This window comes from Tamandua tetradactyla, chromosome 7, assembly GCF_023851605.1.
Source record: "Tamandua tetradactyla isolate mTamTet1 chromosome 7, mTamTet1.pri, whole genome shotgun sequence".
NCBI lineage: Eukaryota > Metazoa > Chordata > Mammalia > Pilosa > Myrmecophagidae > Tamandua > Tamandua tetradactyla.
Window position 1 is genome coordinate 115,787,789 of NC_135333.1, and position 27,631 is coordinate 115,815,419.

Sequence of the window (27,631 nt, forward strand, 5' to 3'; positions counted from 1 at the left end):
CAGCCCACCCCCACTCCAGCCTAACCTCCTTCTCTTTGTCCCTACTTGGCTGTCCTTGCCTTAGTATGCCCCTGCCCCACCTCCCACCTCCATCCACTGCCCTACAAGTCAAGGAATGTAAGTTTCCTCTTTCACTCTCCCATTGATTAGTCATGGGCACCCCAATCCCCAAGGGAACCGTTACTCACCCTTGCACCCTGCCCCCCCCCCCCGCCCCCCCGGCAGTTGTCTCCTCAGAACTGGCTGAATTCCCATAGGAGGCGCTCACAGCATTGGTTATGGGGAGGTCGTTGTGGTTGTGGGTGATGGGCAATGTCCTCGAGATAGTCACTTTTGGAATAGTGGTTTGATCTTATTTTAGCCCAGAAGCAAGAATCCCCCCTCCCTCTAGCACATATATACACAAAGGGAGGTTGTCCTCTTGGTTCTAGCATGGAGGTTTGGTTGGGAGGGGTAGGGTTGGAGTAGGTACTATGTGTTGTGACTTCTGGAGAAGGATCCAAAAGATCCTTCTATGTGTCCTGAACATCTAGTCCCCTCACCAGTGCTGACTTCTGGGCCAGGGCTAAATCCCGGGGCCTGCTCCTTGGTCTTGGCTAAGTGCCCAGGCCTGGCCTCTGTCTCCCAGAATCAGACAGGGGCTTTTCCCAATAAGGAGCCTCCCAACTCTGGGTTGACTCCCCTGCTCCCCCCTGATCCCCCCTGGTCCCCCCACCCTCTCTCCCCTCTAACAGTTCCTTTGCCCTAAAATGGCCACATTTTCCCTCCCTTCCTCTGTCCCTCCCCCACAGCCAGGTCAGGGCCCCAGGGGAAGCTAGAGGGTTGGGAAGGGAAAGACTGCACGGGAGCCATATGGGCAGATTTGGAGGAGGGTAGTGGGATCCCAGGAAGAGAAGGTAATCAGGCCACAGCCCAGGTATGCATAGGGCTGGGGGGTGGAGGTACAGTTTCTTGGAGTTATTGTCTCTCTTATAATAAGTTAATGCTTTATGGCATATATTATGTATTTTAAGAGTTTTACATATTTCAACTCATGTTAATTAGCTCTGTAACCCTATGAGGGAGGTACTATTGACCTATCCAGTAAGATGAGGAAACTGAGGCACAGAGAGGTCAATTAATTTGCTCAAGGTAAATGGCAAGTGGGAAAGCTGTGATTCAAACCCAACAAATCTGGTTTCACTTTAGGGGAGACCATGGTACTTGGCTTGCTTTTGTAATGCTTGAGCCTTACTGGCTGAGGCAAAAGGAATGTCCAGGGGGCTTTGGGTGCTGATTGCTGATGCTCACAGAGCTGCCTGGCAAATGTGCCCCAGTGTGACCCTTTGGGTATTTGAATGGATTCAGACTAAACACTCCCAAAATAGTCGTTAATTAATTAATTCATTCATTTTTTTTCTTTGACAAACATTTTTTTGAGTTGTGTGCAAATATATGCAAGTTAGCACAGAAACCAAATAAGTGTGACTGGAGGGAGGAGGTAAGGGATGTGAAAAGAGGTGGAAATAAAAGTTAGGGAAGAGCTGGGAGAATCAGGAAGAAGCCAACAAGATGTGTGTGTAGGGATCTCTTTGAGCGTTCCTTCTCCAGCCTTTGCTTGGGCTCTAAAATAAATCACTAAAAATAGTGAATTAGTGATTTATTCTACCCTTTGAAATGGTAAGGCGGGTTGGTAGTTCTGTTAGCCATGACAGCAGACAGGGGGCCCCCTGGGATACACCCAGCCACTTCACTGGAGCTTTATACTTGAGCAAGACCCTGCCCTTCTCCGGCTCTCAATTTTGTCTTTCCAAAGCCAAAGAAATTGGACTAGATGATCCCTGAAGTTCTCTCATTCTAACACATCCAGATTGCTACATAGGAGCTCTGGTGGGGAAATCCAGGGTGGGGGCTGGAGTCCTTGTGTGGGGGCCAGGAATAAACAAACAGTTGGTAACCAGGATGAGCTCAGGGCTCTGGGGAAAAGGCTCTGCAGGGGTGATGGGACGGAAGCCAGGCCAGGAGAGGCTAGGTCTCAGAAAAGAGAATGAAGAATGGCTCATTCATTCATTCAATGTATACCTTTAGAAATTAAAACCTAAAGATGCTGTAATACATTGAGCATGAGCTTGAGGAGTCTGGGAAAGGCAAACACACAGGCCCCTCCACAATTCTGAGGTATTATGGGTGAAAAGTAGCTAATAGTTATCAAGTACCAGGCACACAGCTAAGCATTTTACAAACATTACTCCATTTAATCTCAAAATAATCCCATGAGGCAGCACTTTATATCTTTCAAGTCTGTTTTAATATTTAATCTTTCCACCAACCATCTGAGTTTAGCAAGGCTATTTGATGACAAATTTTAAAAAGCAGGAAAAGGAGAAATTAGATTTCTAGTAGGATCTTCTAACTGGTAATGAAGTGAGATCTTTTCTGGATCTAGGCTTCAGGATTGGCATAGCTTGTGGGTGCAGGGATGACTGTGCTTTCCAGTCCTAGACAAATTGGGAGATGAAGATATGCACCCATCTTCATGTGCTACTGACTAGGAATAAGCAAATAGCACTCTGATATCTGTGAGAATGCTTCCAAGGTTTTAGGAACAATCATGGGATTGGGGATTACTTTAAATCTGCAAGGTACCTTCAGAGGTCACATGCGGAACTCTGAATTAGCTGCCCTTTGTTTCCACTGACTACTGGCCCAACAGCAGGAGGGAAGGAAATCAGATAAATGGAGGGACTTCCCCATTGTTTGGGGCTGATAGGAGAATCTTGCCTCCTGTGTGATTGTATAATTAATGCATTCTTTCATCACTGTGGTCAGCAGGAGGTGGAGGTGAGTGGTAGTGGTGGTAGAGAGGAGGGCGTGTGATGGTTATGGGGTAGTTCCAGTCAGAAGAGCCTGGATTTTTGAGGGGGAGGAGAAAATTTGCCAAATGGGCACTTGGGGGAGGGTCCATATTTGAGCTCCAGCCTGGGGTGAAGTCAGAGACATAAATCACACCTCCCAACTGCCCGTTTCCGCTTTGAGTTCAGTTCCCAGCCAAAAAACCAGCTAGCCTGCCAGAGGAGTGACTGTGGAGCTGGGGGAGGGGCCAAGGAGCTGGAAGCAGAAGGTTGGGAATGGAAATCAGCTGGAATGAGGATCTAGTCTCAGTAGGGTCAGGGCAGGTAGAGCAGGGAGCCCAGGGATCTCAATAGGACTGGTCTGTGGATCTCTCATCCCACTCGGGACACACCCACAGCCACACCCAATCAGCTGAATTCTCCTCTCCTACACAAAACCACTGGGATGTGCCTAGAGACACAGACACTTCTACAGACACACCCCAACTCCTCCCCCATCCAGCTGTTGCTCCCTTCCGCCAGAAAAACCTAGATCTTCCAGGGAGTTGCACTAGAAGAAGGGAGTGTAGGTTGAGAGATAAGAGGATCCTGGATTCCCATTATGACTTGGAAACAGTCTCCCCTCTAGTGATCTCAAAGGCTTAAGCTGTGCCATCTATTTTGTCCTCCCCCACCGGGGACGGGCCTGGATGATGTTTCATTTTCATTTAGAGGAAACTCGGTGGTCTCCTGTCCTCTTGGTATGCAGTGCCTTCAGACCACAGTGGTAGAGCAGGAGGCAGGAGACTGAATGGGTGGGGTAGCTGTTTCAGGGCAGGAAGTTGAGAAAGCAACTCAGACAATGGTCTTTTCCCTGACTCAGGTCCTGGCTGCTGGGTCTGTCTGGCCCTAACAGCACCTCCTACCTTTTCCTTTTGTTAGTTTCCTACTCCAGGCTCATTTGAGGGGAGGGAGAAGAGAAGCAGGGTTTCTCTGGAGGAAAGACACCCTTTCCTCAGAAGACTGTTCTGAGTTGACCACAGGGATTCAGGGGTATAGGTAACCTCATTCAGCCTGGGACCACCCCACCCAGCCCTCCATGTAAATGAGTTTGTTGTGGACTTCGTGGTATTTGCTATAAGCCCTTGACATCGAAAGAGTACTATGGTGCTTTCATTTTGTGTGAAGTTGACACTATTCTGATCTCTGAATTACCTGCTTGCATCCCCTTTAGACTGGAAGCTTTAACGTAGCAGTGAATGCCCGTGTCAGTTGGTATAACCCACAGTCCAGCATTAGGAAAACAATATATACCTCTTCATAAGCACTGTGACAATTAGGATCATACTGGAGAAGGGAGATCTTGGGAGTGCCAAGACCACTTACTTAACTGGGAATAAACTGACACTCAGGTTCCCCCCCCCCGCCCCCCCCTGCCCCCCACCCCCACCCCTGTCCTGTCCTGTACCTGGGAGAACCAGAAAGCTTCTTTCCAGTGTACCCTCTCCTCTGGCCAGTGTCTTAGTATTGCCTCAGTAATGTACCGGTTTATCTTCAGCTTTGCTTCTGTGACCCTGGAGCTCCTGTGATCTGGGAATGCACTGGTCCATCAAGGCCCACACAGATCCTACACAAGCTTCCCCAGCTCATTCTAGCTCTCAGCAATATCCCACTCTTCTGAAGTCTTGCACTCACAGTCTGGTCTATACAGTCTAGCACTTAATTATACAGGATATTTATAAAGTCCTTGTGTAATTTAGAGATTGAATACGTTTAAGTGTACATATGATAGAAACAACCATAAATAATTTATGAAAATATATTCCAAAGAATTTTAAATGCTAATATTTGCTTTTTGGTCATGTACTTTTAGTTTGCACAGGAAAGATGTCTGTGACACTGGAAAGAAGATCTGGGTTTGAATGCTGCCTCCTTCACTTACTTGGAAGGTTGCTTAACCTCGGTAGGTCTCAGCATGCTCATCTGTAAATGGAGATAGCACTTTTCTCATAAGTTTGTTGGGAGAATTAAACTAATATACTATATGTACAATTATCTTTCATAGTGTTTGGCTGCAAATATTAAAGCCTCAGTCTGTCTGATGAATCTGACATCTATTCATAGTCTGATGTGCTTTCTGAAGGTAATATAATGTATTTTTTGGGTCAGTTCTCAGTACAGACATTGGTTTCTCCAGGAAGTCTTACCTTAACACACTCCCCCAACTACTTCAGATTTTACCAGTCATAGCACGTTCCCCACTCTGTTGTAACTCTTTGGTTAATCATCTTCCACTATTCTAAGTTCTAAGAGGTAAGGAACTGGTTTATTTCTGTTTTTCCATTGCCTAGCACATTGCCTGAATCAGAATATATTATTTTAATAAATTGGGTCTTTCTGTCTTTTGGAAAAACAATGGTGTACATAATCCAGCAATATTAGGGAACTAATTCTTAAAACTGCATGACAAATAATTTTTGCTTTTTTACAAGGTAGTCAAGATAGTATTTCTTGGTATCATACTTTTAACATGCATCCAATTATACTGAAATAGATCCAGAGATGTAGTCCATCTTGGTTACCTGATCTGTCCCTGGTGAAGCATTCTGTAGGAAGGGCAGAGATCACCATCTCCCAGAATCCAGTCTCCTCCCCTTCCTTTTAGTAATAGGCTCACTCTACCCCACCACTCACATGCTGAAATTTATTAAGGCACATGTCTGCCAGCTAGATACTACACTTTCCAGCCTCTCTTGCGGTGGAGGGGGAGGTGGGGTGGGGTGGGGTGGGGTATATAACCAAGTTCTAGTCAATGGGATGAATGAAGCAATTGTGTAATTCTGGGTCCTGTCCTTACAAAGGAAGCTGGTTATCTTCTATTTCCTCTTTCTTCCTTGCTATAGGATATGGTGACAAGCTGAGCAGTCATCTTGGACCCAGACATGCAAGCTTTCCCCACCAGCCAAGGATCATCTCCCCATCTACCTCTGGACTGTTCTATCTTATTTGATCCATTCTATTTGTGGCTCTCTTTATTATAGCAGCATAGCCTAGAATCTTTTGAATAAAGATTAAGATCACCATGCAATTCATGAAATCCTTTAGCACATGCTGAAGAATGTTTTCGAAAAGTGAAAAAGTAAAATTGAAACAAATTTCAGTGAAAATAGTCTACTGGAGTCTATTTAATGACATTCTGTGAAAAACTGTGATATTTACTTCTATCATGAGCATATCCAAAGTTTTTGCATATTTATAAATATCTTATTCTTGTTACAATTATTCAAAATTTGTAACTTTGAAATCCCAAATGGACTATGTGATGCCCTCCAAAGTGGCCCCAGTGATCCTCATTTCCTGGTATTAATGTCCTTGCTGTACTCCCTTCCTACACAGAACTGCGGATGGTCTGTAAGACCAACAGAATAATGTGGAAGTGATACAATGTCTAAAGTCAAGTCGTAGAAAACACTGTAGTTTCCACCTTACTCTCTACCTTGGATTACTTGTTCTAAGGGAAGCCAGCCACCATGTTGTGAGGACACTCAAGGAGTCCTGTGGAGAGGCCCACATGGAGAGGAATTGAGGACTTCTACCAAAGTTAGTACCAACTTGCCAGCATGTGAGCGAGCCACCTTGGAGGCAGATCCTCCAACTCTAGGCAAGTTTTCAGATAACTGCAGTCTCAGGCAACATCTTGACTGTGACCTCATGAGAGACAATGAGTCAGAATCCGCTAGCTAAGCTGCCCCTGACCCATAGTAACTGTGAGAAAGACCAGTGTTTATGGTTGAGTCACAACGTTTTGGAGTAATTTATTATGCATCATAGATAACTAATATAGACCATGAACTCTTGAAAGGCGGATTCATGTCTATATTTATTTGACTACAAGTTACTGCTTCCATTCCTCTTTCCAACCCCCACTTGCCCTGACTTGGAGTTTAGAGCATACTGAAATATTTGGTGGAAGATGCGAGGTGAAATGACCTTTTCCTTAAAGTTCTGTATAATACAATTGAATGAGGTGAAATATATTAATAAATCTGACTCTTTGACCATTTTTGTTTCCTAAGTGTATATAAGGCTCCCCAAGGAAGAGGGGAAGATAAGAATGTAGAACTCAGGTCTCAGATAAATACTGTTATTTATCATACTGCTATTCTCCAAAATTTTCTGTTCTCAAACCCAAAGTAGAGTTTAGGCTTATGAATGTAGGGAAGCACTGGCAAATGGGAAGAGGCTGGTGGTTTCCAATATCTCTTGGAAATTCACCTGGACAAAGGAAGTAAAACAATGCCTGGAGGGGAAGTAGAGGGATGCAGGATAAACTCTTCACAGGATAAACTCTGCACAGGTCCTTTTGCAGGGACCAAGTAAACACAGCAGAAGCAGCCAGAACTAAGAGAATCAGTCCACTGTGATCCTGAATGGCCAGGATAGGACTTGAGTGAGGTAAGGCAGCTCTGGGGAACACTGGAGCAGAGATTAGAGACAGATGGCATTAGACCCAACTCAGTATCAATATAATAGATGTTACCCAGATGAACATTGTTTCTTTTTGAAACAGGAACTTAAGATTTTATTAGTTACATGGCTGACTTGAGGCTCCGGCCTTCCCAGCACACAGAAAAGTGGGAGGTCTAGAACTCTGGCCTTCAAGCCCTCTGTGGTGGGTGCCTGCCCACAGGTTGGATACTGACAGGTACAGTGGTTGGAATGGAGATAGCAGGGGTACGGTCATTGGGAACCCAGAACTTTCACTCCTCCCACTCTTCTGGAACATGCCACCCTTAGCTTTTACATAGCTTACACCTGGAGTTACATGGGATTCTGGGGTGTGAGACTGTTGAAGTCCACCCTCAATAAGGGAAAATCAATCATTTCTCAGAATCAAATAGCAGATCTGAGATGTTTTTGAAATATCTTCAGTTTATAGTCAAGGATCTGGGGCCCAGAGAAAAGAAATAATTTGCCCGAGGAAACATAGCTAGTTAGTGTATAAGAGAATCCAGGTCTCTTTACTCCCAAGTTATGTTTTCTACCATGCCACATTTACTCACATCATATATTCAGCTTTATCCTGCTGACTCCCAAGGCTTTTCTTTTCCAGTGGAAGGGTAAAGAGCCTCCCTGTTTTTTTTTTTTTTTTTGGCATGGGCAGGGACCGGAAATCGAACCCAGATCTCCGGCATGGCAGGTGAGAACTCTGCCTGCTGAGCCACCGTGGCCCACCCTCCCTGTTTTTCTTTTAAACAACTTTTTTTTTTAAATTGTGAAATATAACATATAAATATAACAAAAAAGCAATACATTTGCAAGTATATTTTAACAAGTAGTCATAGAACAGATTTTAAAGTTTGGTATGGGTTACAGTTCCACGATTTTTCATTTTTTCTTCTAGCTGCTCCAAGACACTGGAGACCAAAAGAAATATCCATATAATGATTCACCAGTCACATTCGTTTGTTAAATCCTATCATCCCTGTTAAACTCCTCCTTCTCTTTAAATAACATATATACATAAAAGTAATAAATCACAAAGAACATCACAACAATTAGTTGTAGAACAGATTTCAGAGTTTGGTATGTGTTGCAATTCCACAATTTTAGGTTTTTATTTCTAGCTGCTCTAAGGGATTGGAGGCTAAAAGAAATATCAGTATAATGATCAGCATTTATACTAATTTGTTAAACCCAACCTTGTCTGTATAACTCCACCATCACCTTTTATCTTTCTCCCACTCTTTAGGGGTATTTGGGCTATGTCCATTCTAACTTTTTTATGTTGGAAGGGGCTGTCGATAATATGGGATAGGATGGAACTAGTTGATGTTCTGGAAGGGCTGGCCCTCTGCATTTCAGGACTTATCTGGTCCAGGGACCCATCTGGAGGTTGTAGGTTTTGGAGAGTTACCCTAGTGCATGGAACTTTGTAGAATCTTATATAATGTCCTAGTATTCTTTAGGATTGGCAAGAATGGTTTTGGTTGGGGTCAGCAAATTATGATAGGTAGCAATGTCTGACTGAAGCATATGTAAGAGTGACCTGCAGTGTAGCCTCTTGACTTTATTTGAATTCTCTCAGCCACTGATAACTTGTTTGTTACACTTCTTTTCCCCCTTTTGGTCAGGATGGCATTATTGATCCCACAGTGCCAGGGCCAGGCTCATCCCTGGGGGTCATCTCCCATGCCGCCAGGGAGACTTTCATCCCTGGATATCATGTCCCACATAGTGGGGAGGGCAATGGTTTCACTTGCAAAGTTGGGCTTAGCAAGAGAAGGCCACATCTGAGCAACAAAAGAGATCTCTGGAGGTGACTCTTAGGCATACTTATAGGTAGGCTAAGCTTCCCTGCTATGTACATAAGCTTCAGAAGAAGAGTTTCCCTGTTTTGTTCTGTTTTTTTTTCAATTTTTCTTTATTGTATAATGTAACATATGTACAAAGCAAGGAAAGAAAAAAGCAATAATTTTCAAAGCACTCTTCAACAAGTAGATACAGGACAGATCCCAGATTTTATTTTTGGCTACCATACCAACATCTCAGACTTTTCCATTTAGCTGCTCCAGAACACAGGAGGCTAGAAGGAATAAATATTTTATCAACACAATTGATATTTTTTTGTGTGAAAAATAACATATATACAAAAAAGCAATAAAATTCAAAGCACAGCACAACAATTAAGTGTAGATCAGATTTCAGAGTTTGGTATGGGCTACAATTCCACAATATCAGGTTTTTACTTCTAACTGCTCTAAGATACTGGAGACTAAAAGAAATACCAATTTAATGATTCAGCAATCATATTCGTTTGTTTAACCCTACCTTCTCTGTATATCTCCACCATAACCTTTCTTTTTTATCCCACTCTTCAGGGGAGTCTCCCTGTTTTTAAGTAGAACATTACCCTCTTTTCCTGCCTCCCTTTCTTCTGCTGCTCTCCAAGAAGAACTGAGTCTATTTCTCCATAGGCAAGAGAACTCTCAGAAACTCTGGGTTGCATTCAATTTGTGGCAGGGGAAGCTGATGGGCACAATGCCCTGGGAGGCCCTCCACGTGGTAGGATGACTATACCCAACTGGTGGTCATGGCCCCAGGCCGACTGCCAGGCAGGGTGCCCACCCATGCATTAGCTGGATGCCTGCTGCTCATGGATGCCAGACAGCTGGCTGGATACTTATGCTGCATCTTTCCTGGTCTGCTGTTTTTGGTTTGTGTCACTTTTAGATATGTATATGTATGGAGTTTTTAGGAGGTAGTCCCTCTGTGAATTTAAGGTACTGGCATTTCCACACTCGCATTATTAAAGACACTTCACCAACAACCTAGAATCTGTGCTAAACAGCACAGGACCTGGACTTCAGAAAAATCCTCTAGATGTTTCTGTGATCTCCTTTCTCCCATCCTTTCCCCAACATAGAGTTCTCTCTTTCGTCTCTCCCTGGCTAGTACCAGAGGCTGGAAGATACTTCACTCTCAGGCCAAAATTTACAAGAAAAGGAGGGAGAAGAAGTGGGTAGGGGTGTGTGACTGGGGACTGGGAAGCAGCAGAGACACCCTGCTTACTTTCTCCCACAGTCTTCAGAAGACTCTGGAAGCTGCCTAGTGCCCTATAATATCCACTGCACGCTTAGGCAGCCTTAGACTGTATCTCCACCTGCTGGACACAAAGGAGATCGACAACCCTCTCTCAGCTTTCCCTTTAGAAGTGGCATAGAAACTCAAAATGTAACCCACAACCCATTTTGTATTCCAAGGATAAATCTTTCTGTCTTAGAATCTGTTGAGGCTACAGTGCAACCCAACACCCACCTCTGCCTTGGGAGCACACTGTCATTTCATGAAGACTGGGCACTAAGGAAACCATGGTACAATTGAAATGCTGTCCTTTCATCATCAAAAAAATTGTGAGGCTGGTTGCAATGCCTCACCTTCTTGCTTCAGTTGCCCTAGGTGTAGGGTGATTGAAATCTATGCCCTTCCTCACACCAGTTAAGATCATGATGACCCCAAACTGAAAGCAGCAGGCAGGTGGGATTATATTTGGGCACTGATCACAGGATCCCTGTTATACTTAGTGGAAGGAGAAGGAAATCCTAGATTAAAGAATTGCTTATATTTGTCTCTCTTTCCCCTACCTGATCCAGATGTGGGAGAGATTAGGGGCATCCCCATCTATTCTTTTCATACCCACCTGCAGTTCTCCTCTTCCCATGCCCATTAGCAAAAACAACTCCAGTACTCCAGTAGAGACCATGGCTAGCTATTCCTCAAAGTCCCCAGACTCTATCTTCAAACTGAAGGCCATTTTTAAGCAGAGTCAGCTCTTAAATAAATTCCTTACTGGTGAAACGGGGACAGCATTGATTAGTCCCCTCAAAAGTTACTAAGCCATTCAATAACATCAGTCCATAGAGGTTACCGAGTTAGGAAAACAAATTACATCAATCCAGAAATCTATTTTCCTTCTCCAGCTTTTGGGATCTATCCAGTTTAAGTAAAAAAATAGTAATTTCTGTTATTTTAAGGACACGCTTCAAATATATTCCAAATTTTTTATTTAAAAGTTAGGAATCAAGAAGGGCTTAACTTGGAGCAGCTAAAGCAAAAAACCTGAAATTATGGAACTGTAACCCCTACCAAACTTTGAAAGCTAGTCTATAATGACTTGTTAAAATATTCTTTGAAATTTATTGCTATTTTGTGTATGTTATATTTCATATTAAAAAATGTTAAAAAAAGGAATTAAACAGTGTATGGGGATAATCTTGTGCTACATATACTTCATGTCATCTCTGTATTATCCTCAGTTTATTCATAATAGCTATAATGTATTGAGTGTTTACTGTTAACGCTTTTACAAACTTTACTGCATTTTTCCTATTTGTATCTTTAAACAATGCTATGAGGTAGGTAATATACCTTTATTATCCCCATGTTCTTAACCATAACTATGGTATACTCTTTATCTTGTGATTAATGTTTGAATTTTTTAAAGACCTGGGTCCTTAAAACTCAGTCTATCTTCCTTGCAAATCCTAAAAAGTCTTTACTCAAAGTAATATGTCGTTTCAGAAACTTTATGGTGCATAAGAATTATATGAGATATTTGTCAAAAATAAGATTGCTGTATGCTGTTTCCAGATATTCTGATTCAGGAAATTGGACTGAAGTCCAGGAATCTGCATTTTAAATAAGCATTCAAAATAATTCTGATGTAGTTGATAGACTATGCTTTGAGAAATAATGCCTGTGACTATAAATGGCTTGAGGATAGAGATGGAATAATAACAAATCCTTACAGGTACATCCCCACGCAATTCTGCTTCATGTAGAAATAGATATAACACTGGGGTTTGGATACCCTTAGGTTACAACTAAACCCTGCTCGTTCACTTTTACCTCATTTTTTTCTGCAGCAAGGAGAGGCAGCCCTGGGTCCTCCCTGCTTGCCAGAGGTCCTTAGAAAAGAGGCTGTCGTATATATTACATGGCTTTTTGTTTTTCTAAATAAGAAACATCTCTGCGCTAAGATTTAGGGAAGGCTGTATAATTTGAAGTACTGGCCCTGGTGATTCTGCAGCATTCACTGCAGATGGCTAAAAGAAGCTGTTACTTCTTTCCACCTTTTGAAATACACAATGCAGAGGGTGGGGTTAGGGGAGGAGAGTTGAGGGACTAAGCTGGAGTTGGTAAACAAGCTTTGAAGCAAAATAGAAAGCGTGTTAGCAGGGGAGAAATAAAGGGTTGCACACGGCTCCTGGAATACCACAGCATTCTCTGAAGATAGCACCAGTTGCTGCTGGGTGTCTCCTATTTTGAGGGAAATCACAACAAAAAATCCACTAGACTGGCAAACTGACCCTAGGCTAACATCTGAAGATTTGTCTGGAAATGGTTTTCTGAAAAGCAGTTTACATTAGAGAAGAGAAAGAAGGACAAACCTTGAAGGAAAAAAATTAGGCTGAAAAACATAGCAAGGACCTCAAATAGCCCAAAGAAGTTTGCAGGGACCTAGCTGAAGCCTTCATTTAATCTTAGACCTATTAACATAGCCTAGAGGATGCTTTCAATGCACTTTTTATAACAAGCCTGGGATTTTGAGGTTGTGATGAACCCTTTAGGCTCCTAGAGTCAGTACTTTAAAGGATTTCTCCTCCTCTAACTTTTGGGGACAGATTAATCATAATCCCAAACCGGAAAACTAGGGAACTTCTAAACTGCTCTGTGTGTTTTGAAAAAACTGTATTTGATTCTTTGTGGGGAGGGCAAAAAGAAAAAAAAAAAAAGGTTTACTTTCTAGGTTACTTTCTTCTCCCGCTGCTTCTCTTACTGTATCTGGATTGGCCTCAGAGAATATCTTAAGGTTGACAGGAGAATTTTATAGAATGATCAAAAGAAAGGTAAAGAAAGCCCTAGAAATAGTTGTATACTCTTTTTATTATTATTTTTGAGTGTGTAATCTTCTTTACTTTAGAAATACTTATTTCAAATGAATAACTAAAAAAAACAAAGAACAAAAGCAAAAACCCAAAATTTCAGGGTTGAACTGAACCCTGGAGGTCATCTAATACAGTCCCCTCACTTAACAGAAGAGAAGATTAAGGCACAGAAAGTTTAATGGACATTTCCAAGCTCAAAGGGCTGGTCATAGATTTAAGATTACTCAAGATAACTGAAGCCTAAACTGATTCCTAGTTCAATGTTACCTCTCTCATAATTGCTTTTTTAACTATTTTTTCTCAGGTAGTTTTTACCTGCTTGCTCAGTATTTAAGTACTACAGCAACAGTTGATTTCTGGGGGGTGAGGTGTTGACAAGGGTATTTATTCCTATAAACTTTGACAGTAACTGGTTTCCTTAAAAAACAAACAAGCAAAAATTGACCTCAGTCCTATTTATATAAAAGCAAATATTCAGGAACCCCAACAAACCCTAGCGCAAACTCAATGCTCCAAATACTGATTATCCACTGTCCTTTTTGCTTCCTTGGCTGACAATGCATTTGGACATTTATGTTGATCAGTAGTTCTGTAAAAAAATCTGATACTATGTATGCTTTGGAGTTGTTTGTTGGAGTTTCCTGATCTCTGGATTGTAGCTATGGAGCTCTGTCCTTAAACTCAATATTCCAGTGATGATCAGAGGCTAGAGCTCCCCTGGTAGGTTAGTTTGGTAGTGTTCTAGGAGTCATTTCTAGAAGGCATGCCAATAGCCTGCTCCTCCAGCTATTCAAATGATTTAAAAAATTTATTTATTTACATATATGTTATATGGCGGGGGTCACATTTCATTATTTTCCCATGTAAGTATCCCATTAATGCAGCACTATTCGTTGAATTTTTGTTTTGGGAAGTGCATGGGCCAGGAATTGAACCCGGGTCTCTGGCATAGCAGGTGAGAATTCTACCACTGAACTACTCTTGCACCCACTTCAAATGATTTTATAAATACCCAATTCCCTGTAAAACCCCTCTTTCTGCATAAAATACCTACAGTAGCATCTATTTCCTGTTCTAAACAACACAAATCAACAAGTGCTGTTAAAAAGTATGAAGAGACCTAAATATAAAAGCCAGTACCATAAAATTCCTAGAATATAGAAAAACATCTTCAAGACCTAGTAATAGGAGGTAGCTTCCTAGCTCTTACCCTCAAAGCACAAGCAAAAAAAGAAAAAATAGACAAATGTGAACTCCTCAAGACTGAACACTTCTGTGCTTCAAAGGACTTTGTCAAAAAGGAGGAGGCAGCCAACTCAATGGGGGAAAATATCTGGAAACCATGTATCTGATAAGGGTTTGATATCCAATTATATAAAGAAATCATACAACTCAACAACAAAAGGACAAACAATCCAATTATAAAATGGGCAAAATCTATGAACAGACATTTTTCTGAAGAGGAAATACAACTGGTTAAAAGGTACATGAAAAGAAGTTCATCTTCACTAGACATTAGGGAAATGCAAATCAAAGCCACAATGAGCGATCATCTCACACTTCTAAGAATGGCTGTTATAAACAATCAGGAAACCACAAACGGAGAGTATGTGGAGAAAATGGAACACTTATTCACGGCTGGTGGGTATGTAAAATGGTACAGCTGCTATAGAAGACAGTTTGGCAATTCCTCAGAAAACTAAATATTGAGCTGCCCTATGACCCGGAAATTTTGCTACTCAGTATACACTCAGAAGATCTGAAAGCAGGGAAGAAGACAGACATTTGCATACCGATGTTCATAGCAGCATTATTCACAATTGCCAAAAGATGGAAACAATCCAAGTATCCATCAACAGAAGGGTGGATAAACAAAATGTGGTATATACAGATGATGGAATATTATGCAGCAGTAAGAAGGAATGAGGTCCTGAATTATGCGACATGGGTGAAACCTGAAGACCTAATGGTGAATGAAATAAGCCAGACACAAAAGGATAGATACTTTATAATTTCACTTATATGAACCACCTAGAAAATGTAAACTCAGAGTCTTAAAACGTAGAATATAGGGAACCTAGAGATAGAAGCTAGAGAAGGGGGAGTGGTTACCTAATATGTACAGATTTGTTATGAGGTTGATCTTAAATGTTTGGCAATAGATAGAGGTGATGGTTACTGGGATTATAAACAATAGTGCCTATTGAAGGTGAATATGATTGAAAGGCCTTGTCGAAATTCACATATCTCACTGATTAATAATATAAACATAAATAAGTTCTTGCATGAACTACTGCAAATATTTGACACCTTAGATAAAAAATAAATAAATAATAGGGGGAACAAATGTTAAAATAAGAAAAAATATATTGGGTAGATGGAAATACTAGTGGTCAATGAGAGGGAGGGGTAAGGGGTATGGTATATGAGTTTTTCCTTTTTTCTTTTTATTTCTTTTTCTGTAGTGATGCGAATATTCTAAAAAGTGATCATGGTGATGAATATACAACTATGTGATGATATTGTGAGCCACTGTACACTATGTATGGAATGTTTGTATGTTAAGAATGTATGTGCTTGTATATCATTTTATCAATAAAATAAAATAAAAATATGACACTTGTACAAAAAGTTAATAATAAGAGTGCTGTTCTAGTTTGCTAGCTGCTGGAATGCAATATATCAGAAACAGAATGGCTTTTAAAAAGGGGAATAATAAGTTGCTAGTTTACAGTTCTGAGGCTGAGAAAATATCCTAATTAAAGCAGAAATATCCCATCAAAGGCATCCAGGGAAAGATACCTGGTTTATAAAGACCAATGAAGTTCAGGATCTCTCTCTCTCTCAAGTGAGAAGGCACACGGCGGTCACAGTCAGGGTTCCTCTCTCATCTGGAAGGGCAGATGGCAAACATGGCATCATCTGCTAGCTTCCTCTCCTGGCTTCCTGTTTCATGAAGCTCCCTGGGAGGTGTTTTCCTTCTTCATCTCCAAAGGCTGGTGGACTCTGCTTCGTGGTGCTACAGCATTCTCTGCTCTCCCTGAATCTCTCTCTTTCCAAAATGTTTCCTCTTTTATAGGACTTTAGAAACTTACCAAGACCCACCCAAATGGGTGGAGACATATCGCCACCTAATCCAGTTTAACAACCACTCTTGACTAAATCACATCATCCAGGGAGATGATCTGATTACAGTTTCAAACATACAGTATTGAATAAGGATTATTCTACATTTATGAAATGGGATTTTGATTAAAACATGGCTTTTCTAGGGGACATACATCCTTTCAAACCAGTACAAGTGCTATAGGGAAAAAATGACCTATCGCATAGTATGGACTTTAACAGCAATACCTTATTAGTACCACACCAATTCTAGGGGTAAATAATTGAGGGGTGGGGAGTGATAAGGGATATGGGGTGTTTTAGTTTTCTTTTTTGTATGGCTGTGTATATCGGCTATTTTTCTCTCTGGAGCAATGAAAATTGCCTAAAATTAAGAATGAGGACATGGAGCCTAGAATAGGGAATGAGATCTGGATTTGGCATAGATTAATGTAATACCATGATGCATTCCAGAATATTTTGGGCAGATAATAAAAAGAAAAGTATTTACAAAGTTCCTTGAGGGACTGGAGAAAAAATATGGAACTACTAACTTCCCCACCTGGGAAATTCCTGATATTCTGTCAAGCATTGAAGATTCTCAATTTAATAAGTCAAGCCCTTGAGCTTGAGGCTGGCCCTTATGAAACTTATTTCTGTAATGGTAAAGTTAAGCCTACTTATAAACATGCCTATAAGTCACCCCCAGAGAACCTCTTTTGTTGTTCAGATGTGGTCTCACTCTCTAAGCCAAAATCTACAAATAAACTCATCACCTTCTCCCTTAGGTAGGACATGACTTTCAGGGATGTAAGTCTCCCTGGCAGTATGGGACATGACTCCCAGGGTTGAGCCTGGCCCTGACACTATGGAATTGAGAATGTCTTCTTGACCATAAGGAAGATAACAGAATAAGGTTTCAATGGCTAAGAGATTTCAAATAGAGTTGAGAAGTCATTCAGGAGGTAACTCTTACGCAAGCTTCTGCCAGGTATTACAAATTGTCACAGTGTGCCAAGCTCCAAACAACACTATTTCTCAAAACCCTAAAGAAAACCCTGGGCTCTATCTAAGACTCTATAAAAATTTTACTTATTCACATTTATTTTTCAGAAACTTAAAATCTCCAGATTGTTCCTATACCAGGTAAGCCCTGAAACTTAGAGGTACCAGTCTCTCCTAGAACATCAACCAGGTGCATCCCCCTACTACATAAGGTCAACATCCCTTTCAACATGCAGAAGTTAGAATGGTCATTGCCCAAATATCCCCGAAGACTGAGAGAATGATCAGTTGAGAGGGAGGAGCTGTAACAGAGAAGTTAGGGTTTAACAAATGATTATGACTACTGAATCATTATATAGGTATTTTTTTTTTTAGTTTCTAGTGTATTAGAACTGCCAGAAGGTAAGACCTAAAATTGTGGACCTGTAACCCATTTTATACTTTAACGGGCTCTATAACTACCGGTTAAACTGAACTTTGAAATTTATCACTTTTCTGTATATAAGTTATATTTTACAATAAAAAATGTTTACTTTTTTTCCCTTTAAGCCTAGGTAGGAAGTTGCTGCAATACCACAGGCAGGAGTGTAGGGGTGATGATCTGAAATAAAGTAGTAGGAGTAGAGAGGAAAAGAACTGGCTGCCTTCAGAAGTCCTCTCTAGTATGAGAATTCCAGGATTTGGCAACCAATTGGATGCGAGGGAATTCCGGATAGACTGGGTGAACAGCAACTTCATTAACTTAGATCAGTCATACTGAGGAATAGTAGTTCAGGTGATAACTGAAGCTCTAAGTTTTAAGCTCCCAAATTCAAGGTCCTTTAGGGGAAAGTGGCCTCAAATGATTCTTTTTTGTATAATATTAACATGTTTTCTACTACAAGCATCACAATAAATAACCTGCTACTCTTTGAATGCCCCAGGAAGTAGAAATAAAATAGAACACTAGTCTTGCAAGTTAGGGGGGGCCCTTGGAGGCATCAGTGAGAAAAGAGTTGAGTGGGCAGATTATACTGGATTAAGGAGTGAGGGGGAAACTGTAGATCAAATATAGGCAATTCTTTTATGAAGTCTGGCACTGAAAGGAAGAAGGAAACAAGCAATAGCTTGAGAAGGGAGGATGGAGGATTTAGTGGCTTGTTCAATATGTACATTCTTCTAAAATGTGCAGAACCCATGCCAAAACAAAAAAAAAGTGTGCAGAAGTTAAAGAGATAGACTACATTTTCCACATTCCCTTAAGGTTTGTTACTGGACAAAGGCTGGGGATTCTTTTGTCTGAGGCACTCAATAACCTATTCCTGAGACACTGGGGTTTCAAAGAGAAAGAAAGCTTATTAGTAAGCATGCAGTAGGAGAGCAGATGGCCTATTGGCCCAAAATCTGTCTCTCCGAACTAGAGTAATTCTGATAGTTTCATTAGAGAAAAAGATGGGCAGGGTTTAGGATAATGAGTGTAGTGGCCCCAGATGATGTAATTAGAAGTGATCTAATTCTTGAACATGCTGAGATTTATTATATGCTCAGTCACAGAATATATGTAAGAAAATGGAGGAATGGGGTATAGGTGACTTGTAGGTTAAAGTCTAAGCTACTGCGCATGTCAGATGGGTCCATAAAACAGTCTCGGTTATCAAGATAACTTTGGACGTGGGGTGGGTTAGTTCTGGGTTGACCCAAGACCCTTCATTAATAAACATTAGGGGTTATCTTTAGTGATTACAAGACTCTAAAGTTGAAAGACTGGATAACTGGGTACAAATGAAGGTTAGTCACAAGGTTTTTACAATCACAGGGGCAGAAGATAAGGACTATACAATTATTATCAGAGATCAAGGCAGCTTGATTACAATCTAGAGATTTCAGGTATTTTCCTGTCTACTCCAGTATACCAGAAAGCAAAAAGGAGTATTTTTATAATGATTCAGAATCAAAATCATCCCTTAAATCCTAATTTCTTGGTTACAGATAGGGTTCGGTTGTGATTTAATTTCTGCCAATCAGAGGCACTAGTGTATTGCTTGGATTCTGAGGCCAGCAAGGGATAGGAAAGGGTGCAGGGTATCCATCTGGGAATGCTCACAGTGGCAGAGGTGGTGTGCTTCTTAAACTGTAAGCTGTAATGAGCTTCCTAACTACAGTAGATGTGGCAGCTACCTGAACAGTCCTTGGGAGTCATTTCTGGAAGTCTAGTCTAGAGTCTGTTTCTTCAGTTTTTCTGATAATCCTATGACTCACTTAATGCCCTAAAACAAGTCTTTTCTACTTAAACTAGCTTGAAGGGATGTTTTTTTCTGCACTGAACCCTGACCAACACAGGGGACAGCATATATATATATGTGTATATATATATATATATATATATATACACATATTTTTTAAGAATGAATGTAACTTTAGCATTTTTTTAGCTTAAAGAGTTGAGGAAATAGAATGGAATTAAAGTCAGGGAATAATTTATGGAAGATATTGGAGGCTAAGAGATGCTGAGTGTGGTAACCAGCTTCCAAGATGGTCCTCAATGATTTTTGCTTTTTGATATTCAAGTCCCCTCCCACAATGAATAGGGCTTACCAATATAACTAATAGGATATGGAGGAAATGATGGATTATGACGTCCAGTTAGATCATAAAAGAATTCGCATATTCTATTTTACTCCTTCTTAAACTGCCCACTCTGGGGGAAGTTGACATGTGTTGAGGATGCTCAAACAGGCAGCAGAGAGGCTCATGAGGGGAGGAGCTGAGGCCTTCTACCAAAACCCAGCACTGACTCGCCAGGCATGTCAAGTGAGCCATGCAAATCCTCCATTCTCAATCAAGTCTTCACAAAACTGTAGTCCTGGCTGACATCTTGACTGCAACCACGTGAAAGATCCTGAGCCATGATCACTAAGTTAAGCTACTTGTGAATTTCTTATCCACAGAAATTTTGAGCATAAGAAATGTTCATTATTGTTTTAATCCATTATATTTTGGGGTAATTTGTTACACAGCAGAAGATAACAAACACAGGGATTTAATACAAAGTTTAAGAATAAGGTTAGCTTTGAAGAGAAAGTATATCCTTGAGATAAAGGAAAATAATAAAGTCTAGGGATGATAAGGAGAGGAAGTTAAGTTTGATGACCAGTATTTTCTCAAAAAAGCTATCTCAAGATAGTAAAGTTATCTGCTGAAAGTGGGGGTGGAAAGTAGGAACTGCAAAACTGAGAATAATAAAAAGGTTGCAACAGTCACCAGGTAAATCTGCAGAAGTCAAACAGGAATGAGTGTCTATTTGAATTCAGAAATCATACATTTGTGGTGAAGACAGTTGACCTATTTATGTGATTTTCTATAACCACACTCAATCAACTAGAAGAAATAGAATAAAAGAGTGAGATTCATTTGACTTCGGAATTGGTGGAGAGAGAAAAACAAGGGGGTCAAGGGATTTCACAGTGCTGATTTAGGCTAAGCGAGTGGACATAGAAATGAGTTCAGGAGGTAACTCACAGACTGGAGAATGAAAGGTTGAATGCAGAATCAACATTTAGGGAGCAAATGGTAGAGAAGCCAAGTACAGTACATTAGAAAACAGAAATCACAGGTTATGGTCACAGCTGACCATTAACAAGCTATGTATCCTCAGCAAAGATAAAATTTTCAGGACCTATTCTCTATACCTCCACCGCCTGTTAAAATATGTAACATGCTTAGAATAGTGGCTTGCCTACAGTAAGCACTCACAACTATTTTAGCAATTCTTAAATGTTTTAAAATTATATAGTATTTAGTACATATAGATGAAACATAATAAACAGTGGAAAAACAGCCACTGAATTTATCAAACACAATACTATTAATATTATCCCTAGAGAGAACCACTATCTTGACTTATGCTTCTCATTCTTTCCTTTTAAAAAACTCATGGGTCATATTTGTACATGGCCTGCTTCTTCATACGTAAGATGAAGCGTTAGATTAGTGCTCTCTAAATTCCCTTCTAGCTATAACAGTATAGGATAGGTAAATATGTGATAGGTTAATATATGCTAGGTGAATATCAAAGTTACATGCCTATGGTAAGAATATTTGTGCTTGTATGTTGTTATGTTTAAAAAAAAGTTATATGCCTAGTGAAACTATATCAATGCTTATTTTTCAAGGTTTTTTTAAAAAGCTAAAACACCAACTCTTCTGTTGAAGTCACCAATTCAACAAAAGGATATCTCAATGGATTTTCTAATCTCAAGATCAAGACTTACTATCACTTTCAATTTGCACCTCTGCTATAAAGTTCTACTTTAGAGGAAAGCAGCACAAGGAGCTAAATAATCTAAGCTTCTGACCTAGTCAATACAAATCTCAAACCTAAGTCTAAGGAAATAGAACTGAAGCAGTTGAACTTGGAAAGCATACTTTATTTCAGTGACAAGTATTTTAATAAAATTAAGAGGCATGGTTGGGTTCAAAATCAGCAATTTTTCAAACAACCAGCATTCATTTCCTCCATATATATAAAATAAAACAACTTTTTTTCCAGTTTCCCCAAAGTCTGTAACACTAGTTTTGTTTCAGATAAAACTGCCTTTAAACAAAGTAAACACAAATGCAAATCTGTTGACCATATGGCTTTCTCTAGGTTACTTACTGTCTGGCCTAGGATGCTGTTCTTCCTAGTTTTAAACAATCTCAGAATTCATATCTGTCTCATCAGTTACCAAATTATGAGTTAAGTGAGTTCGACCAAGCAGTGGTTCATATACAGGTTTGCAATTATTTGCCTTCAGTGTGTCTGGAATAAAGTCAGCCTAGATTGCTAATACGAGTTAACAGAATAATGTGCCTTCAGTAGCATCTGAAGAGATCAAGACTTTAGAATGTGAATATGTTCTGTACCTTAACAATACCAGGAAGACAGTGATCAAAAGAATGAGGGATTGCAACAGTATTTTTTTCATGCAGAACTGAGGGAGTCTGAACTGAGATGAAGATGTATATTTTACTTGAAGGTCTCTCTTTGCCAAGGCCCATCCTACTTTGATGATTTAAAATTTGATGTACATACTGCCCTGAGTTTTATAACCTATCTCTTTAAAAATGACTAAAAAAAGTATGGTAGTTCCTCAATTTCTATTTTGGAGCTTAATATGAATAACAAAAAGTATAACTAAAGGACATTGAGCATGCTGGTATATACATTTTTTCTAAGAACTAATTACAAGCAGCTACTGTTCTGCCTCACCTATAAAAGAATATTGAAGTACATAATTTACAATTAAGTCCAAACATTCTTTCTGTGTTTAGCTCTGGCACAGTTAGTAGGAGAGCTAAGCAGCACTCATTACCTTACCTTTGGTTATTCCTGGTGAGAACATTTGTAAATCACAATGGCACTTCCTGAACACCTACAGAAAAAGGCAATCTTTCAAAAGCAAATCTTTTTCTTGAGGTACAGTATGGAAGCTCTGGATAAGAACAAAATGCCAGGCTCAAAGGCTCTCTAGTTTAAGCTTTTGAATCACCTCTGCATTTAACCTTTAGCCATAAAAACTTGGCTTTAAATGAAATCAAGGCAAAATATTCAAGTGTTTACCTTCATCCTATTCACATTCCAAACGGAAGGTATCCTCTAAAAAAAGAGGGTTCCAAAGAAAAGTAAACTTACCCTCCCAATTTCTGAGAGAATAGAGTTAAGGAAGTCATTTCTCTGTATTAGTTCTTGGGAATCAACAAAAATTTTCAGCAAACTAAACCCAGACTAGGGAATCGTGGCCCACAAAAATCCTAAGCAGTTTCTTAAAGCTCCTGAACCAGTCAAACTGGCTGCTTTAATCATTAGTTTACTAAAGAAACAACAGGATTGCCTATTTTGTGAGCTAATAAACTTAACACAGGTAGGCATTCTCCTATACTGAGTACTACTCACATTCCTAAAAGTCAGAAGTTTTATAGTTAAGGCCTAGTCATCATGAGCAAAGAGATGTCCTAAAATAACTAAATAAGGTTTTTCATGAATGACAGATATTTGCTTACCTCTTCCCTGAGTTTATTTAAAAAACACAAGAAACTATTTTCTACTTAATTCTCTTGTTGATTTGTATTCAAGTAGCTAATTCTTCGCAATGAGTCTCAGACTGCTGTTTGTTTTTCCTAAACTAGGTAGAAGTTCTGGGTTACAAGTGTAATAGACTCTTTTGTTCTGAAATCACCAAAACAAAATCAAAAGGTTTCTATTTTCCAGTAATAAGACCATTTTTAAATAAAGCCAGGCTACTGTGGAGTGTTGACTGATAACAACCAGAACCAGAATTAAAAGGTGTAATGGTTATTCCCTCCCCCACTCAATATATTACCACCCTCTTTCAAAAGAAATAGTTTAGTTATTCACTTAAGATCTTAGAGCTAGAAGCAGAAATAGTATTGTGCCTCTGCTTATCTTGGAACCAGTTTTGAGAGGTTAGAATTAAATAAACAGTTCTGCTTCATTAGGGGAGAATTCTGTTTTGTGTAAAACTCTTGGAAGGAGGCATCCCACAGGAGAACCCGTCCCCCCGCCCCCACCCCATCTGTAACCCATATACAAGCTTACAGAGATCATTTTTGGAATTATTTGTCAGTATGCTTCATTCAAGTGCATATCTACACCAGATTCCAAATTCCACTGCATGCCAGAGTTTTAAAATGAAACCCAACCCAAACACAACCAAGCAAAGAATCCAAACAAACAAAAAACTTCGACTTCTCGCAAGGGCCAACAAGATGCTAAGATAGCCAGAGCCTGGGTATTTTAAAACTCTAGTTAGTTATACACACATCCCAAGGTAGTCAGCAGGGCCCTTGCACATTTGGCTTTGAAGCTTAATCGAATTTCACATACAGGTGGAAAGCCTAGTTCTTTATCCACTCCACATGCACAGTGTATTCTCCCCTCCAGTCCAATCTTCATCCCTACATAATCCACACTTAGTTTGACAGCTAGTATAATTTTTAGCTGGAATGTGGGAAGGAAACAGATAAAACAAGCCTACCCTTGGTTGGAAATATTAAGGCAGTAGAATGGAAGTATACTGCTGTATATATATGTTGTGACACCTCAGAGATTGACTAAACAGATGCACTGATCAGATCAGAAAAGGCCCATGCCTATAAATGCTAAAAAGAATTTGGTTCATGTGTGTCAGAGAACACAAATATAGTTATTTGCTTCCAATGCAAGTTTTCTGCCTGCTATAGCTGGATTCCTTAAAATAACTTTAAATCAATACGTTTTATGAATGTGGAACAGGATATTTTTGATCTCAGGCTACAAGTACTTAACCAAACTATCAAGCTAGCTAAGTTGATGGTTTATTTGGAACAGTTCTTCAGAGTATGAGGGTTCTTGCATCAAGTGAGTGAGGACCAAATGGGGGAGAAAACAAAGTACTTGTCAATTTGAAAGTCACAGACAGTTTATCTTTCTATAATTAGATTAGGAGAAAAATGAAGAACCCACTGGCAGCAGGAAGAAGTAAGAGTCTTCTTGGGTCTGGCATCTGCAATGAAAAAGGGGAAAAAATTATTACCTCCTGTCAAAGACAACAGGACCAACTGAATCTGAAAATGGGCCACACAACTACAATCCAATTAAAATCTCTTGGTCTGCCTGAGGAATCCACTGTTGTTAATGGAGAACACCAAGTACTTTCTGACTCAGCTCTTCTGACACTGAACATACAGAAACTTGTTAACTGAATTAAAAACATTCTATATAGAGATCAATGTACACTCTATCAACAGTTTTATGAGTGACGAAGAAATCAGAATTGACTATCCAGGCAATTGATTCCTTCAGACAATTCTGGATTAATTCCAATGAATTTATATTGATCTTTTTATCATCATATACTATTTACTCATTAATTTAATAATATTATTTGAGCCCTAACAACGTACATTAGGGGAACAAAAATCAGTATGTTACCTGCTTTTGAGGCACTTATCTAGTAAGTGCTAAGTGAACTTAAACCCCTTTTCATATATGTACATTCAAAAATATCTCCACCCACACTTAAGTTCTTGAAGGGCCCAAATCATGTTTTCTATTTCTTTTGCACTGTCTCAATGTAGCCAGGGAATTTTGTACATAACAGGTATTCAAAATATGATGTCTCAATTTTATTATTAAGAGAATAAGAAGGTCAGTGGCTGTTTGAGATAAGGATTCTTTATCTAACCTATTTTTATTTTTTCTGATCCTCCAGGGGTTACACAGAAAAATACATTTTCAGGGTATAAGGAGTTTAAGAGCAAAGAGCTAAATTCCAAAGGAGAGAAGTACCTGGTCTTAAATTACAGAGCTATAAGTTTTCCTAGAAGAAAATCTGAGTAGCCATTTTTACTAGATAGCTATCCATACTGTATGATCATCACAAATCTTGTACAGTATGTCAGAGAGGAACTCAAAGTTCACCATTTATCCAGATTTACTCAATATGTGCTATTCTGACACACGCCAATGCTACTGTGTCTCTTTCCTTTCTGGAACCAATTCCTATTTTCTAGTTCCCAGACGTATTTAATAATTTGTCCTCAGAACCTACCAAGAAAAAGGTCAGTACTTATTAGCGTCCAGAGCTAAGGGGTGTTCACTTTTTTTTTTTTTGGCATGGGCAGGCAGCAGGAAACAAACTTGGGTCTCTGGCATGGCAGGTGAAAACTCTACCTGCTAAGCCACTGTGGTCTGGTGTTTACTTTTTTTAATAAAACGAATCAATATACAACACGAACATTCTTAATTTATGAACATTTCATACTTGGTGTGCAATCAGTGGCTCACAATATCATCACATAGTGTATATTCATCACCATGAACATTTCTCAGAACATTTACATCACTCCGGAAAAAGAAGAGAAAAAAGAAAAAACTCATACATAGCATACCCCTTACCCCTCTCTCTCATTGACCACTAGTATTTCCCTCTACCCAATTTATTTTAACATTTGTTCCCCCTATTATTTATTTATTTTTAATCCATAATTTTTACTCATCTGTCCATCTACTGCTTGCTTTTAATGTCTCCTTTCTGATTCTTATTAGAAGAAACATCAGTTTTTTTCTTTTCACTTTTTAAAACCAATTTTATTGAGACCTATTTGCGTACCAAATAACTGTCCAAAGTGTACAATCAATGGTTCACAGTATCATCACATAATTGTGCATTCATCATAATACATTTTTGAACCTTTTCATTACTCTAAAAAAATAAAAATAAAAACTAACACAAAATATCCCATAACCCTTATCTCCCCTATTATTTATTTATTTTTTATCCTTAATTTTCTACTCATCTGTCCATACACTGAATATTGGGAGTGACAGCCATAAGATTTTCACAATCACATGGCCATACCTTAAAAGCTATATAGTTATAAAATCATCTTCAAGAATCAAGACTACTGGATTACAGCCCAAAAGTTTTAGGTATTTCTCTTCCTCTTTCTCTGCCGGCGCTCCCGCCACCATCTAGCCCTCCTCTTCCTCCTTCTCCGCTGGCGGCGCTCCCGCCGCCATCTTGCCCTTCTCTTTCCCCTTCTGCTCCGGCGGCGCTCCATCCGCCATCTTATCCTTCCCTTTCTCCTCCTACTCCAGCGGCTCTCCAACTACCACCGTGCCCTCTTCCGCCTTCACCGGCTCATCCACCACCGTCCTCGACAGCCTTGCCACCCTCACCTTTCCTCCTCAGAACAGCTACTAGGGGAGTAGAAACGATACAGAACAGCTCCCAGAGCCACGACAGAGATAAAAAAGACAGCGTACCCCATCCTGGAACGGCTGACTGTCTGGGAGAACCAGCTCCGGTGAGATCGCCGAGGGGCGCGGGCTTTCCAGGGCAGGGCGTCAAGTGGCCGGAGTCCCTCCCTTCCTCCTTCCCAGGCCAGCTGGCAGAATTGGGCAGGCGGTCCCCGCAAGCCGTGGCGGCTGGCGCCCCCACCACGTGAGGCCCCCCGGACCAACTGAGAGAATTGGATCGGAAATCCCCAGACTGCCGAGAATGGTGACCGGGGGGGGTCCCTTCCAAACATGTGACTCCCCAGTCCGGCTGGGAATGGTGAACTCTCCCGGGCTGTGGCGGCTGGTGCCCTCCCGCCACGCTTGGCGCCCCGGGCCAACTAGGAAATTCGGATGGGCGCTCTCCCAGGCTGCAGCGGCTGGCGACCCTCCCTGTGTTCAGACCCCCGGGCCGGCTGGCACTCTTTCAAGCCGCTTAGGCTGGCGAACCTCCCCCACAGCGA

General features: G+C 40.3%; 1 protein-coding gene and 1 long non-coding RNA gene across 8 annotated transcripts in view; one reads left to right on the top strand and one right to left on the bottom strand.

The window, feature by feature from the left end:
* The first annotated feature begins 830 nt into the window (after window positions 1-830).
* Window positions 831-6,863, top strand: LOC143689991 (uncharacterized). Its single transcript, XR_013178982.1, has 4 exons — window positions 831-916; window positions 4,684-4,773; window positions 4,876-4,953; window positions 5,714-6,863. It is a non-coding gene; the product is annotated as an uncharacterized LOC143689991 (long non-coding RNA).
* Window positions 6,864-9,103: 2,240 nt separating this feature from the next.
* The window catches only part of GTSF1 (gametocyte specific factor 1), a 38,395-nt gene continuing 19,867 nt past the window's right edge, over window positions 9,104-27,631 (bottom strand). For 5 of the 7 annotated variants that reach the window (XR_013155681.1, XR_013155678.1, XR_013155680.1 and 2 more), the window contains one exon: window positions 24,687-24,891. The gene's annotated coding sequence lies outside the window, so the exon portion shown is untranslated. Of the gene's footprint in view, window positions 9,397-22,706; window positions 22,762-24,686; window positions 24,892-27,631 lie in introns of those variants that run through there. The other 2 variants (XR_013155679.1, XM_077110927.1) reach the window with 2 other exon arrangements.